We start from the raw sequence: 11,673 nt of genomic DNA, 5'->3' as shown, positions 1-11,673 counted from the left end.
CTATGCAGTCATGCGACAAAATGTTATGGATGTCAACGTCTTTTTTATTGTTTTCTGAACGTTTCTGGGCTATTCCTTGCCCCTTCGTCAGGTGGAGCACAGCTCAGAAACGTTGACAAAACAATAAAGAAGTTGACACACATAATATTTTGTCGTATGTTAGAATAAGAATCTAAATGCCTCTCAAGAACCTCATTAGTAATAGGTTAGAGAGTTACAGTTGTGTGTGTCTAATGATGCTAATTCACATATACATAAAACTGAGAGCTTCGAGGGGTACGTTTGCTCCTACATCACGTGAAAATCAAGCCACAATGAAGAAGGTGACCTCCATAAACCTTGCTTTTCATATGCATGCAACTTTTAAATACCCTCCAAAGATTTAACCTACTTACAGAGGTTTCTGAAAGAGGCACATAAACTAGGGAATTGAACGTTTTCATTCCAGAGACTCTCTTACCTGACTTGAATCACTCATTAATTAATTAAACAGAAGGCCTTCTTAATTGGTGAATCTTAACTGCCTTGACTCAGTCATCAATTAACAAGGGATTAGGTCATGTGGCGTACAGAGAACATTTACCATAACCCATCAGTTATCTCCAATTGTGGACATTTCCAAACTTGGAAATCACATATTTACAAAATTGGAAAATTTTGGAAATATCATATTTCCAAAATTGGTAATGTTTTACAAACACCATCTATCCAAAATGGTAAATGTAAATAATATTGTAAACACAATCTTTCCAAGACATTTACAAGCTTCTAAATTTAGGCTTCTTTCACAGTGGATGTACCAAACCATCACCCTTCCGGGGATACAAAAGATGACTTTCACGGAACAGCGTGAATCAGGAACCTTCCTCTATCATTTGAGCTGGTTTTAAAACCTGTAGCTCCAATTCACCTTTTTGCGTATTTGCAACCCATGATGTATCCACCATTACCCTTCCAACGGTGCAAGAGATGACTTTCATGGAACTGCGTTTTGATGATCTAGCACTCGATCAAGAACCTTCCGTCAAGAAAGTCATCTTTTTGCAAATGATAGAGGAAGATTCCTCTTGTCTTGTGAATATCATCATTCTGCTCGTGACGTCACACGTGTACGATCCGCCCATGGGTGATCGGAAGTGGTGCCAGTTTGTTGTAGACGACCTCGCAAGTCATACACAGTACGACAGCTGCATCTCTTTGCTCTTGCAACGTCAATTACTGATCTTCCAGCTTGCAATGTGCCAACGTCACGTTCACGTTGCACATTTGACATTCGTGGCATTTAAAGGTCACATGCAACGTAAAACACAACTTTGCAGATTCTGGTACCTTTCGGTATGCACATACCGAAACAAATCATAAAAAATGCCAATTCAACCTATAAAAATTCTGAAAAAAACGCGATGAAGAAAAGCCCGCGAAATCGGTGTTCAAACGTTTCACTAAATTCCCCCAGCACTGGGGGGAAAACTGGTTTAAACAGCTGTGCTGCGCTGCGTCCATAACGCATGCACAGTGAATAGGTTCACGGAGCTTGAAACAGTATGCATGCCCAGCGTCTGAGGTCGTGAGCAGTAGTCTGATTTTGGTTGTGTACACAAACAAGTAAATGATCTACTCGTTACGTAAAAAAACTTGGTAAGCAGTCTCTGTCACAGAGAAAGCTCAGTGTCTGGTTTATTCACACATGCCTGTCTGCTAAACATGCAATACACAGCTTCAGTCATTGACCACGTGCGACATAAACAAAATAAGTTGATTTATGACTCGTTCACCCAAGTCCTGTGTCTACCACATTATGTAATTAGGCACGTGTGATACACATGACATGTTTCTATGTCTGTGGGTTACAAACAAACAACATTCATTTTTTTCGGATGACTGGATCTGACGGAAACTGTACTTGGACAAATGACAGATTCCAGTCAGCCAGTAGTTTACCATCTCTACTGACATGAGTTTTGATTGGATCGAGAGCAAATTCAGAGAACATGTATTTTCCAAACCCAACATCTCTATATACATTCTTCATGGATAACGACTTCTTTTAGTGTATATGATTTTGTTTGACAACAGTATATGAATCCACACTGAAACAAAGCATCAAGTACACAAAAAGAAGTTGTTATCAATAAAGAATCTTACTTTCTTGTGACTGGCTATACTTCTAAAATGCCCATCAAACAGATCATCTTTCTGTACACACAATGAACCCTCAGCATATCAGCAAATGAACCAGCCAATCGGAAGCCGTCGTTACACTTGAGTACATATCCACCCGCTATGACTGGGTTCGGTCTCCCGAGGGCTTCGTGTCGGGGGAAGTAAGCCCAAGCACAAAATATTGCACTTTTGAATCGCGATTGTACGCTTATAATTGTGTTTATTTGTTTTTTTAAAAGCAGCAATGTATATTATATGTCATGAGTAAGTGATAAATGTCTTTTAATTATGTTTGATTTTTTGGTTGCATGTGACCTTTAAAGTATCGTTAGAACTGTGGTTTAAAAGTGGGGTTTTTTTTCAGTTTTTGAGGCCAATGCAAAGGAAGAAAATTTCGCTGCGTACGTGATCGACTGCACGTGCAAATCCTGATTTGGCACTAACGTCATTTGAGCGACTAATGGATGGGTTTGAGTGGGGCTTGTGAAGTTGAGTGGGGTTTTTGACTCAGTATAATGTAAACTTCTTTTCTTCAGGGATATTTAACGGCTAATTACTAATGAAGGTGCAAAGAATATTTACTAAGTTCAAAGTATTTTGTCAGTAAAATAAATCATGGACATTCTTGCATCTTAAACAATGGTTGTCTTTGTTTTTGAGACCATATCCCTGGAGGACAAGACGTTAATTCCTATCTTTTTCCTTTTCTGAGATACATACTACTAACGTTGTTTCAAAATGTGCTAAAAGTCATGACAAAAGTTTATGAAACACGCACGAAAATGTCCTAAAGCTTCCAGCTCCTGCAAACCAGTGTACAATTCCATATGAAGGTCATTTGCCAATTAATAATCAACAAACCTTAAACAGTTTGTCCAAAAACCAACATTTTGATAAACTCAACTTTGGCACCATCTTCAAACACTGATCACCTCCTCAAAAGGTGATGATTTCTAAGAAGTATTACATCAAATTTGGGTTAAATATATGTTTCAATATTCATTCCAAAGCCATGAATAGTCAACTGAGAACTTTGTAAATTATGTGTCAAGACTGAATAATGCCGTACCAGGGTGTGATCAGTGCACCATTTGTTTTGTCAGTTGTCTGGATGATGAAATAACTTTATCATGTGTTATGATACTGGTAATGTTCACTTTCAGAACTGGTTTTAGAAAATATATTGTTTTAAAAAGTGAGATGTCTTAAAACAGGAAAGCAGGGGGCAAGAAAATAAATCAGTACAAAGTGGTTGCTCTGCAATGATATGTATATCGGGGTTTCTTTAATGCCTAGCTCTGCTTTAAAACCACATGAATCTATTATGTCAGTCATGTAAGTATAAGTAATTATACTTGAATAGTATATTATTCATTTTATTCCCTTTCTACGTTTACTAGATTCTTTAAAAAAACATGCCTTGCTGTTATTTCCAATGATTTAATTATAATGGCTGTGGCTGTTTTAATTACTGTATTACTCTTACAATACACCAATGTATCTCCCATACGGGTAAAAAGAATGTTGTAACAAAAGTTCAAAACAAGTAATGTTCTCTTAGTTCAGAAATACAACTTTATTTCATTCCGTCCAGTATTCCAGAAAGTCACTATTCTTCTCGCAAAGTTTTTGTTCCGATTTACACAGAGTGCGGTTATTCAGTTCAACAAGGTCCCCTGTCTTTGAAGAAATTCCGAACATGGTTTTATAGACACTCGTTTGAAATAATTTTGGTATTTTGGATATTGTTTGATAGGCATCTGCTGATACTGTCAGTTTGAATAAAAAGTATTTTGCACTCAATTACAGAAATTGCACTGCAGAGTAGGCCTTCAGACTGTGCTTCTTAAACTTTCTTGAACATTCTAAAATGTGTGACAAATTTAAGAATATCTACGGGCGAAGGCAACAATATCCACCACACTGTTCCTTAATGTAACACGTTTTGCTATTTTGATAGACACAAACCGAAATCAAATTGCCCTCACATTTGTTTCCATTGTGTTGTCTCATTTCAGTTTTATGGTCTACCAACTCAGTGCCCAGTATTGACTAAAAACCTACAGCAAAATCAATAATTGCAGTTACAAGAATTGTCAGTGTTTATTGCGAAGGTTTTGTGAAGGATGGTGTCGACATTTAACTGATCGTGAATCCTAAAGCATTTCGTGATCCACATCAATCTGTTCTGTCTTGACCGTATTGGTTTTGTTGAAGGTACACATCAAATTGCAGCAATATATAATCGATGTAGCTAGTGTGAATGGCTTAATTAGAAGCACATCGCTTCAGAGTCATCATTTGACCCCAGTCGCACAATTCCACAAAGTGCGTCTGGACTGCTAAGTAGCCGAAGTTGACGCACGCGCCAGTTTTGATTGACAGACTGGATCGGCCTATTGTATTTAGACAGGTTAGGAAACTGAAGAATTATGAACTTCAAAATGGAAGTGGTCTCCATACGAATAGGATGACAAATGTTTATGGACAGGTTCAATGTACCAGTTGTTCTCGACACTGTGTGGCTTGAATATTGCCGATAGGACGTTAAATATTCACTCATTCACTCCTCCCAACCTCAATACCTACACTGTCCAATACAGAGTCGACACGGCACCCATTCACAAATGCACAAAGGACCTCATGTAAACGATGCAACGAAGGAAAATAATTTATTGAAATAAAACGCAAGTTACAACAAAAATTTAATTGGCACTTTCTGGTTTTCAGTTTTATTGGTCAGTTATATCTCCAATTATAAAGACTTCTCTCTTCTTCAAGATGTACATTGTTGAAATTACTCTAAGTGTATTATATTTTCAATAAAATGATCTGCTTACTTCTGTAGATATTGACACACGACATGTATGTTGTTGTATGTGTTGTGGGGCATCCATTTCAGTATAAGGCAAGTCAGTCGTCCAACAAAGGAGGACCTGCTGTCATCACCTGAAACTAGAGATATTACAATCACTAAAAACAAATAAAAGATAAACAAGATTTTGTTTTATGAGGTGATCTGCAAAGCAACGCCTTTAAACACGCCCAATATACTTCCAGTTGAACTATACTGGACAAAAATACTTTGGAATACATGTAAATTATGAATAACGATTTATTTATTCAGGGACACACTGGTTCAATATCAATCCCCTAAATACCGATATCCCTTACTTATTTTCTCCAGTATATATGTGTTAAACCTCCAAACTAGATTCGTCTTTTGTGGCATGCATGGGTTGCTGAAGGCCTATTCTACCTCGGATTTTCAGGGTTCTCGCTGAAGGCTGACATTCTGTAGGTGCACACTAATGCCATTGAAAATCAAGCATGCTTGAATCAACGGACATACTGAAATGTATAGTTTCTTCAGGTCCACGGTATATCTCATCCCTGGTCGATAAACGTGAAATACGTCCTCGACAAGCGTCAGACATTTCTATATCAGTTATTAACAAACATTCGGTTTAGATTCTGTGTATGACTCTCATATCCACAGAAAGGAGAGTGTTGCCATCAATATATTCAAGGAATGCTTACAACCGTTTTAGATCAAATACAATAAGTACATACCTCAAATTCTACTGATGGATGAAGCGGTATTATTCAGGGAAGAGAGGGTGGTATAGCTCTGTCCTTCATTAAGGAGCATCCGCTTCCCGGAATATTTGACCTCACTGTACAGTGCCCAACTGTAAAGGCAAAAACAAATATACTCGAAAATCTTCGATAATCGTGACTTTAAAAGAGTACGAAATAAGGCAATGCTTGTCTGGATCATTTCTCTCTTCATGCCTTTCTTTGAAAAAAACAAAACAACACAATTATGTTTCATCTGGGTTCATATGTACTTACTCTCCCTCGTGTACAATGGCGGATGACACAGAGTTGTCGAAGCTTCCCAAGTCGGGCATGTCACCAGTGACTGTCAAAGCACGACCAGTAAAGTATTCCCTCTCGTACAGGGTCACTTTGGCGGAGTGGGACAACCAGTTTGCCTGAAACATAATTTGGGATACCACCAAGTGTGTAAAGGCTCCAAATATTTTATCTTTGTTTACTAGACCCCGGTTACAATAAATCATATGCACATAAAAGGTGGGAAAGAGTCCTTGAAATACAGTATGATAACACAATGCACATACATGATGACAAATCGATACACAACATGTAGTAACTTGATTACAGATGAAGTTGTTATGTGATACTATACCAACAAACGTTTTCTTAAACAGAATCAGTCTAAAGGACACATCTATATGTACATTCTGTTCAAAGGGATTAGAAACAATTGTCCATATTGTTGTCATGTTAGAAAGATGTGGGAGAGTTTGACCAGATCGTTAATAACTGTAACTGAAGGCAACATTACGTTTACACCTGAAAACATTCTACTTGGATTTAAAACGAAAAACAACAACCCTTTAGGTGCAATATATCTTGTTGTGCAACAGGTAATGTGCACACAAAACATAGCACAACAACCTCCTGCAAAGCATGCAATAATGCCGATATCAAAATACTATAAAATCGCAAAATATGATGCTTATTCTACATGCAATTCTCTACTTTCTGGTCATCATTCCAAAAGCTATTTACAGAAAATAGTATATCAGAGGGCATGTCGTAAGTGTTGTTAATTATTATTACAATTCTTTGAAACGCAGAGATAAAGTATGCAAAACACATTCAAAGATGTTTATTGATTTTATGAATGGGATTTATGAAAGTGTGTATGTATACTCATGTGAATATATTCTGCATGTATTATGTAAACTATGGAAATAAACATGATAGAAAAAGCAGTGTATTCCCTATTTAGAAATGGGAATATGGAATGCCAGATATAAGATTCACATCTCGAGAATCGTACTAGCTGTTGAGATCACCCAGTCGTGTCAGCCATATTCTGTAGTTTTATCTGGGAGCGTTTTTTTAAGTACATGTCAAGAGGTGATGTTTCAAACAAAACACAAACCAGAACCTTACCAAACTCCTATTCCTATTGTAGATTAAATGTTCTATTCAGTCACACATCAACATACCATATTTCCTGTTGCTCTTTGGGTTTGTAAACCTGTAAAAAGAGTTAATTGAATTATATAAATCACAATGACACATTCATAGGAATTGTCATTGCAAATGACTCTGTAATACAATAATTACTTTACATTTGTTGTATTGGAAAATATTCAACGCGTGCACTAGTTTCCTGTTGAATTTTATACGCATTACGTGGTATGAGAGATGGGCACAAAATAGATTTTTTGAGTAAGTTTATGCATTACAAACTGTTCTTGTGGCACAAGATGTTTGGTTTTAGCACATGTTCTTCTGGTTTAAGAACACAAATTTCAGTTTAATTTACACTGATAAAGATCTACAACACAAACCGTGAATCAGTGTAGAAGTGGACAAGTGGAGTTCCATATTGTAATATGATTTGGAATACGGACATTTATGCAGGTGCATCTACCTTAGAACAGGTTGAAGTAACGTTTCTTTAACCTGCAAGCGATGGTCAAAGCTCTACACCACTGTGGCCAAAATCTCATGTTTCATAATCTCGCATTGTTATCATGTTGACAAAGGCCGAGGTTTCGTGAATGCCGCTTACAACCTTTCAAATAAACCAGAAGAGAGGGACATTTACCCTCTGGTAATCATCAGCTGTATGTATGTTCATAACGTTATGGTGATTAAATAATTTTTTTATATAGCTGATAAATTCTCAAGCAGAACGAAATGATCCTTGTGCCACAGGCGGCCCCTGATAGTCCGTTTCTTCCATAGATTATTGATATTTTGCTGTAAAAAAGTCCACATGCAGTATACGCCATAATGTAAGACAGACGCTACTGTAAGATATACGTGAGTTAGCCCACAAGACACACAATGTTACCATGACCAAGCTCCATGTACTTAACCACCACGTTTATGATTTCGTTGGAACTTATGACCACAGTTAGCATGCTGACAAATGCATAATCAGCTCGAAGTTGGGATTCGAACCCGTGATCATGTTCTTTTAGGCGACCTTACGGCATATAATAAGGCGAACTTATTCTGGTCCATCTGTGCCTCCAAGACTATCGGAACAAGTTCGCATATCAGAAGGAATACAGAAAAGATTTACCTGGTCTTGGTGATGACAGTCTGTGAGTTCCAGGGATGGAGTAGCGATCTTGGGTGCTCGTGGTCTTTTATAACAGCAAATATCCGTGAACCACGCATCCTTTTCCTTGAAAACGTCGCCTTTGATTAGACAGTACAGTCATCCAATCACAAATATCTGGGTTAAAATTATAAGAATTTGCCGAGTTGAACAAGGACACGAGTGACACTGGGCCGACCTGTGAGGACCTGTAATAACAGTATCTGTCCGGGGTTTGGGAGACACACGCTGCAAACTCATCAAACGTGCAAGCAGAACTGAATTCAGTAATAGAAAAATAGATGGTCGGGTGGGTATCATTTATAACATACCCACAACTCTCCTATATGGATCAGTACTTGGCCGATTTCTGTTCAGATTATGGGGCATCAAATGCGTCTGGCCGTGGCATCTGACATCACAGACGGTTACATGGTGTACGTGTACAGTACGCTACGTCTATGGAAAACCATTCCTTATTACATGAAGAAACGTTTCACTGGGCCTCAAATGATGGCATATGGAGTGTTGTTTCCTTGACGTGTAGATAAATAATCGTCAACTGTAATTTGGTGATAAAACTGAAACCCAAAACCCACACAGTTTGTACCTTGTGGTGTACATAGCAGATACCTGGATTCAGTTACTTATGCATGTTCCACAGGGGGATGCAGAAAACTAGGGTAGCCTAGTGGTTAAAGCATTAGTTCGTCACGTAAAAGACCCAGGTTCGATTCCCCACAGTGTGAAACACATGTTTGGTGTCCCATTCTGAGATATCGTTGGGATATTGCAAAAAGCGACGTAAAGCCACACGCACTCACACCCCATGTCGTATTTTCGAGGAATCAACTACAAACGTATTCTGCTTTGCCCCGTGTTCACTAAGTGTTGCCTACGTAAACATATAAAATGTAAACTGCCTTATATACAGCACTGTGTATCAAGTCTAAACAAAATAAACTGTCCATCCATGTTTGACTGTGACTGAACGTTTTGCAACCCATCACGTACCCACCATTACCCTTCCAAGGGTGCAAGAGGTGAATCGGACCTACAAGTTTCAAAACCAGCTCAAATGATAGAAAAAAGTTCATTATGGAATGCTAGAGGGTCAAAACGCAGTTCCGTGGAAGTCATCTTTTCACCCCCGGAAGGGTATTGGTACGCAAAAAGGTGAATGTTTTAAACCAGTTCAAATGATAGAGGAAGGTTCCTGATAGGGTGCTAGAGGGTCAAGACGCAGTTCCGGGAATATCATCATTCTGCTCGTGACGTCACACGTGTACGACCCGACCATGGGTGATTGGAAGTGGTGCCAGTTTGTTGTAGACGACCTCGCAAGTCATAAACAGTATGACGGCTGCATCCCATTGCTCTTGCGACGTCAATAACTGATCTTCCCGCTTGCAATGTACCAACGGCACGTTCACGTTGCACATTTGACAATCGTGGCATTTAAAGTATCGTTCGAATTGTGGTTTAAAAGCGTTTTCTTTTCAATTCTTGAGGCCAATGCAAACACGTGCAAATGAAGAAATCTTCGCTGCGTACATCACGTGATCGACTGCACGGGCAAAACCTGATTTGGCATTAACGTCATTTGATGGGTTTGAGTGGGTTTTGCTAACGTGTTTGTTTTTAGACTCGAATGATAGGGATCCCATTGCGGATACATAGATGTATCCTCAGAGAAATATTATTCATTATTTTTAAGAATTGAATTTTGTGAAGTTTTTTTTTTTACTCAGTATAATATAAACTTTTTTTATTCAGGGATATTTAACGGCTAATTACTAATGAAAGTGCAAAGGATATTTACTACGTTCAAGCATTTTGTCAGTAAAATTACACATGGACATTGTTGCATCTTAATCAATGGTTGTCTTTGTTTTTGAGACCATATCCCTGGAGGACAAGACGTTAATTCTTACCTATTTCCTTTTCTGAGATACACACTACTAACGTGGTTTCAAAATGTGCTGAAAGTCATGACAAAAGTTTATGAAACACGCACAAAAATGTCCTAAAGCTTCCAGCTCCTGCAAACCAGTGTACAATTCCATATGAAGGTCATTTGCCAATTAATAATAAACAAACCTTATGTGTTATGATACTGGTAATGTTCACTTTCAGACCTGGTTTTAGTAAATACATTGTTTAAAAAATGAGATATCTTAAAGCAGGAAAGCAGGGGACAAGAAAATAAATCAGTACAAAGTGGTTGCTCTGCAGTGATGTGTATATCGGGGTTTCTTTAATGCCTAGCTCTGCTTTAAAACCACATGAATCTATTATGTCAGTCAAGTAAGTATAAGTAATTATAATTGAATAGTATATTATTCATTTTATTCCCTTCCTTCGTTTACTAAAGGACGCAAGATTCTTAAAAACATACTTTGCTGTTATTTCTAATGATTTAATTATAATGGCTCTTTTAATTACTGTATTACTCTTACAATACACCGATGTATCTCCCATACGGGTAAAAAGAATGTTGTAACAAAAGTTCAAAACAAGTAATGTTCTCTTAGTTCAGAAATACAATCTTATCTCATTCCGTCCAGTATTCCAGAAAGTCACTATTCTTCTCGCAAAGTTTTTGTTCCGATTTACACAGAGTACGGCTATTCAGTTCAACAAGGTCCCCTGTCTTTGAAGAAATTCCGAAAATTTACGTCATGGTTTTATAGACACTCGTTTGAAATAATTTTGGTATTTTGGATATTGTCTGATAGGCATCTGCTGATACTGTCTGTTTGAATAAAAAGTATTTTGCACTTAATTACAGAAATTGCACTGCAGAATAGGCCTTCAGACTGTGCTTCTTAAACTTTCTTGAACATTCTAAAATGTGTGACAAATTTAAGAATATCTACGGGCGAAGGCAACAATATCCACCACACTGTTCCTTAATGTAACACGTTTTGCTATTTTGATAGACCCAAACCGAAATCAAATTGCCCTCACATTTGTTTCCATTGTGTTACGGCTTGTTCGTCCGTCTCATTTCAGTTTTATGGTCTACCAACTCAGTGCCCAGTATTGACTAAAAACCTACAGCAAAATCAATAATTGCAGTTACAAGAATTGTCAGTGTTTATTGCGAAGGTTTTGTGAAGGATGGTGTCGACATATAACTGATCGTGAATCCTAAAGCATTTCGTGATCCACATCAATCTGTTCTGTCTTGACCGTATTGGTTTTGTTGAAGGTACACATCAAATTGCAGCAATATATAATCGATGTAGCTAGTGTGAATGGCTTAATTAGAAGCACATCGCTTCAGAGTCATCATTTGACCCCGGGAAGAAGTCGCACAATTTCACAAAGTGCGTCTGGACTGCTAAGTGGCC

General features: G+C 37.9%; 1 long non-coding RNA gene across 1 annotated transcript; it reads right to left on the bottom strand.

Annotated features, from left to right (window-relative positions):
• Positions 1-4,818: 4,818 nt before the first annotated feature.
• On the bottom strand, positions 4,819-8,369 carry LOC137296246 (uncharacterized). Its single transcript, XR_010957634.1, has 5 exons — positions 8,300-8,369; positions 7,209-7,240; positions 6,019-6,161; positions 5,737-5,855; positions 4,819-5,118 (listed from the first exon to the last, which is right to left on the bottom strand). It is a non-coding gene; the product is annotated as an uncharacterized lncRNA (long non-coding RNA).
• Between the last annotated feature and the right edge of the window lie 3,304 nt (positions 8,370-11,673).

Source organism: Haliotis asinina, chromosome 9 (genome assembly GCF_037392515.1).
Source record: "Haliotis asinina isolate JCU_RB_2024 chromosome 9, JCU_Hal_asi_v2, whole genome shotgun sequence".
Classification (NCBI taxonomy): domain Eukaryota; kingdom Metazoa; phylum Mollusca; class Gastropoda; order Lepetellida; family Haliotidae; genus Haliotis; species Haliotis asinina.
Note: the sequence above shows the minus strand (reverse complement) of the source record. Positions and strands in the feature narration are given on the sequence as shown.